Below are 6,000 nucleotides of genomic sequence, written 5' to 3'. Positions count from 1 at the left end.
TATCTAGGTATCACCAAAAAGGAAAAGAGAAGGTAGATCAACCCATGTTTGATGTGAATGTAGGTCACTCTTATGTGGATGGTGAATCCAATGGCTCAGAACAGAGCATTGATGATGAGTTCGGTATTCCTTCTATTGTTACACCTGGAGTAAGGAAGACTAGGGATGTTTTGAGAGCACCTGGAAGTGAGCCTATTTTGCACAGGTCTACCAGACCTAGGTATCCTATGGATAGACTGAAATATGATGGATTTACAGCCATTCACTATGCCTATATGGTCAAAGTGATAGAGGAACCAGAACCCACTTCTTTTGTGCAAGCCATGGGAAAAGAAAAATGGGAGAAAGCCATGGATGAAGAAATGGATGCCTTGGAAGCAAATGCTACATGGGAATTGGTGCCTTCACCTAAAGACAAGAATGCAATTGGCTATAAGTGGGTTTATAAGGTGAAGCACAATGCAGATGGTTCTGTGAACAGATACAAGGCAAGATTAGTTGTCAAGGGGTATGCACAAACATATGGCATTGATTATGAAGAAACATTCAGTCCGGCTGCAAGGATGGCAACCGTAAGAGTAGTCATTACTATGGCTGCATCAAAGGGATGGTCTTTACATCAGATGGATATAAAGAATGCCTTCTTGCATGGTGATTTACAAGAAGAGGTCTTTATGGAGCAGCCACCAAGTTATGTTCATGCTGTTCATCCTGAGTTTGTTTGCAGTTTAAAGAAAGCCTTGTATGGCTTGAAGCAAGCACCTAGAGCATGGTTTGACAAGATAGGACAGTATCTTGTCACTATTGGCTTTCAGATTTCCAAGGCATATTTCTCACTTTATGTGAGAAAAATAGAGAAAGGTATTATGCTGCTTGTCATTTATGTTGATGATTTGATCATCACGGGTGATAGTGATGAAGATATCCTTCATGTGAAAATGCTATTGAAGCAGAAGTTTGAGATGAAGGATTTGGGAGAGTTGCATCTTGTAGAGGCAGTATGGATTGGACATGCTATCCAAATATGGGATGACAGGCTGTAAGCCTATTTTAATTCTTTTGGAGCAGAATGTGAAGCTGAGCGCAAATGCAGGTGAGTTTCTGGAAGACCCTACTATGTACAGATGCATAGTAGGAAGTTTGATTTATATGACTATTACCAGGCCAGATTTGAGCTATGCTATTGGATTGGTAAGTTAGTTTATGTAGGCTCCAAGGAAACTGCATTTGGATATGGCTAGACGCATACTCAGGTATGTGAAGTCCACATTGTAGTATGGACTATTTTATGAGACTTGGATTCAGATACAGTTACATGGATACACTGATGCTGATTGGGCTAGTAGTATTTCTGATAGACGATCTACCAGTGGATATGTGTTCTCTTTTGGGAGTGCTGCAGTCACTTGGAGTAGCAAGAAACAGCCTACAGTTGCCTTGTCGAGCACAAAGGCTGAGTACAGGGATGCAGCGATGGCTGCATGTGAGGTAGCTTGGTTGCATAAGCTACTTTATGATATGCATCAATCTACACATGGGCCAATTGTCATTTATTGTGACAACATGAGCAGTATACACTTGGCAAATAACCCAGTCTATCATGCTAGAACAAAGCACATTGAGGTGCATTATCACTATGTGTGGGAGAAGGCTTTACTAGGTCTTATTGATCTAGTTTATGTCAGCACAGAGGATCAGGTAACTGACATATTCACGAAGGCATTGGGCGTAGAGAAGCTGCACAAGTTCAGAGACCTACTTGGTGTGCAGGAATTGGGATTGAGCTCAAGGGGGAGTGTCAAGGGGGAGTGTTGAGATATCGATGATGGGACATCTCAAGGTGTATGCCTCAGGCACACCTTGGTTTCTATGTGTGAGTGCTAGAGGCACAGTTAGGTGCCCATAAGCACAGTTAGGTGGTGGAGAGCCACATAGGATGATTGAGAGAATCTAGGAGCAGATTGAGGAGATGATTGTGGAGCTCTAAAGTCATCAGTGATGTCAGTGAGCATGTATGAGGTGCCTACTTAAGGACCTCACTCTTCTTCATTCCAAAAATGCAAGTATTCTAAGTTTGTGTCCACTTTTCCTTTCCTTTCAGCTTACCAACATGGTATCAGAGCCCTTTGATCCCCCTTGAGCCCATTTTTGCCACATCATCATCTTCTTCTTCTCTATTTTCCTCCTTCTTCCCAAATATTTGAGAGCTTGGTTCTCTACCTACAAACGACCATTGCCCAAACTCCTCTAGTATGGGCAAACTTCCACCTGCAAGCAATTGAGAAAAAAACGTCTCTGTTGGTTGCCATTCTCCAAAGAGCGAATTTCTTCTATTGCTCAATACTCCCTGCCTACTCCACCATTGCCTGAGCCCTCTTAGGAGTAGATGGGTGACCTCAAGAAAAGATTTTGAGCCATTTTTCAGCTCATTTGGTTTAGTAACGAGGGAGAAATCGTCAAAACTCAGGTTCAGACCTCAGGTTCAGAGTGTAGCAACTCCCCTGGGCAAAAGTGCACACCATTTCGTCCAACCTCTGTGCTAGAACCTCTTTGGTATATGAGCTTTCTTTTGCTTCAGAAAGCCCTCTTTTCCTTGCTTTGAGGAGTGAGCTACAAGCCCTCCAAGTTCAGCCTTTTGGTTTTGACAGTTTTGGACAAGTTTTTGAAGATGATGCTACATAAAATGCTACTCTAGCATTTCTGGTTTTTTTGAAACTTTCAATAACTTCAGTACAAGTGTGGCTTCAGTTTTGTTTTGAATTGCTAGACCTGGTTTTGTTTGCAAAGTATTCATTTTAGTCACTTCTATGAAGCATGTAAGAAGAAGCATCATTGATTGAATATTGGTCACTAGTCTTTGCTACATCAAGTGCTCATATTTTGGAAGTTTTTCAGTTATTTTTTGCCTTGTAAGAGAGAAAGACACTGCCCAATATCTGGGTTAGACCCTCTCATGGATACCCTATTGAGTCTAGAGAAGTTCAATGGAAAGGGCTTCCACACATGGCAGATGAAGGTGAAATTTGCATTGATGAGGGAGAACCTATGGGGACTTGTCAAACCTACTCCTACCGCTTCTTCTACGGCCTCTAATGCTGGAGAATCCTCAACTCCGACATGACCAGCAAGGGATCTAACTAGAGAAGAAAAAACATATGATATCATTGCTCTTGCTTTAGGAGATGATTATATTCACCATATCTCTGAGTTGGAGTCTCCTTCAGAAGCTTGACATGATTTTTGGTGCTAGCTCTCACATCTCTAAACTATCACTTAAAATCTCTTTCTTTGAATTGAAGATGGCTAGTGGTACTACTTTGGCAGCTCATGTCAACTATATGCGGAGTCTTATGACTCAACTAGCTTCTATCAACTCTCCTATTACTCCAGATGATGCTATGGCAGTGTTACTTAAGAGTATGCCTGAAGATTATGATCACATAGTTAGCACTTTGAAAAATCTTCCTAATCCTAATCTTGAAGGTATTATCTCTGCTCTCCAAGAAGAAGAAAGGCATATGGAGCTCAGGAAAGGCAATGACACTGTTTATGATGTAAAAGTCCAGAAGAGCAAATATACCCCTTGCAATCACTGTGGAAAGACAAATCACCTTTCAAAGGACTGCTTCAAAATTAATCCATGCAAGCACTGTGGCAAGAACAACCATAACGAGAAGTTTTGCAGAGCCAAAGCAAAGACGAAAAATGCAAATCTACTTTCAGTTAATGAGCCTCCACAAGATGAGGCATCCTTTGAAGATTATGCATTTTAAAACATCTCTATGTATGCTCCAGATCTCTCTTTTTATGTCAAGGTACTCAGCCTGGATAGTCCTCCAAAATGAATGAAATAAACTATTGTGTTTTTGTGTGTTTTGTAAACACCTCTGGTCACCTTATGATGTAGGCCATGTGTATGTTTTGCTCCATGGTACCTTCTGCAGACATTGTGTGCATGTACATGCAGGGGAGATAACCATTGGAAGGTCTTTTTGTATCCCTTTTGTTTACCTTACACCCAAGGGAAACCTTGCTAGCATGAGAACCTAGCCATAGATTTATCCTTGACCACCATGAGATGGCATGAGAAACTATGAGACTAGATGTATCCTTGACATAGCCTGAGGCATTCCCTTGAGGGGGGGTTTGATGGGATATCTCAAGGTGTATGCCTCAGGCACACCTTGGTTTCTATGTGTGAGTGCTAGAGGCACAGTTAGGTGGTGGAGAGCCACATAGGATGATTGAGAGAATCTAGGAGCAGATTGAGGAGATGATTGTGGAGCTCTAAAGTCATCAATGATGTCAGTGAGCATGTATGAGGTGCCTACTTAAGGACCTCACTCTTCTTCATTCCAAAAATGCAAGTATTCTGAGTTTGTGTCCACTCTTTCCTTTCCTTTCAGCTTACCAACAATCAAGCTCCACTCATGATAGGCCAAGGTGACCTTGTGCATTTATGTCACTGACTTGTTAGCTGCGAATGCGGTTGGTACACCACCCATGAATAATAGCTGGATGACAGCTATCCTTATGTACTCTAGTTCATGGCTTAGTTAGTATGCCACCTTAGTTAGCTGAGTTTGGTTTGAGACCCACATATAGGGTTCTTCTATCTCTTTGTACTAGAGTTCTTTTGGCTTTCACAACTAAGAAGAGGAAAACTATTTTCAGCCTCCACCTTGGTGTGTATTCCCCCATTGTGTATGTGAGAAAGCCGCAAGTGAGACTCCTTCCTTCTCTCCCACTATCTTCACATATATATGTATATATGTATGTATGTATGTATGTACATTTTTGCATATCGCACCTGTGCACATACACTCTACTAAAAGGACTAAAAAGTAAGACAACTAAAGACTAAGATGCCTATACCATGGCGCGTAAGATATAACTAATAGTAACCATGCATGCGAGCCCTTTTAAAATTTTTTCCTTGATAATATGGATCTTATGGTGTGTTTCAAGGTTATCGCAAAAAAAAAAAACCAATCACACTATGTGTATATTTCCTAATATCCTATTTTTTACTGTTGCATGGCATGGACTAGTGTTGTATAATTTCACATGGCAATGATAGATTTCTAAAGGCTCATGTTTTCAATAATGTTAATATTGTAGTGTCATTATTGGAACTAACATGGATCAAAATCTTAATATTCTTTTAATATTGAAGCCAAGAGTCCTAATCCTAATGCATGACAGTGTTTGGAAGTATTATAGAAATCTATATATATTATATTTATGATTTGGGCTTATAAGAATAATGGCACAAGTCCATTCCTCATATTCATTTGGCCTGTGGAAGTTAACCTATGTTTGTGCATAAGTTAATTTATTCTAAGCACATATTAATATTTTATGCATATGTCGAAGAGGCTTTTATTTATTTTTCTTGAAATTCACATTACATGTTGAGGGGGGAGGGTACTCATCTCTTCCCCAAAGGTTCAATAAAAGAATAGGATGCTTAATCTTCCATTTCCTAGAAGTGAGTCCTATCACTAAGCTATAAAGTACTATAACATATCTATGAGAACCATACTATTATAAATGACCCCCTCCCCTCCCTAAACAATCTCATTCTAGTTTGGATGTTCACCCAACTAAGCTAGCCACATGCTATTAGCCCCTCATGCTATTGGCCACATGCTATTAGCCCCTCATAGTTGGCCAAGGGTGTATGAGTTATTTGTACATGTGTGTGGTAGATGGGGCGGATTTGTCCCCTCCATTATTTCCTCTTTCTCTTTATTGGCACACCTTTATTAAGGTTGCCACCCTCTTTTGGCTTTCACTAATATACAAGAAAAAGTTACAAAATTGTAGTCGACTGAAAGGGCATTCTGCCCATAGCACATGCCAGTAAGGCAATATTCCTCCTAGAAAAGAAACCTACAACTCATAAAATAACTCATTTAGACACATACCAATCAAAGAGTCCTTCCTACTTACTAACCTCCCTAGATCAGCAATGAAGTTCTTAGTTAAGCCTAGTAA

Source organism: Dipteris shenzhenensis, chromosome 11, assembly GCF_047967505.1.
Source record: "Dipteris shenzhenensis isolate YYH24624 ecotype China chromosome 11, Dip_SZ_1.0, whole genome shotgun sequence".
NCBI classification, from domain to species: domain Eukaryota; kingdom Viridiplantae; phylum Streptophyta; class Polypodiopsida; order Gleicheniales; family Dipteridaceae; genus Dipteris; species Dipteris shenzhenensis.
Note: the sequence above shows the minus strand (reverse complement) of the source record.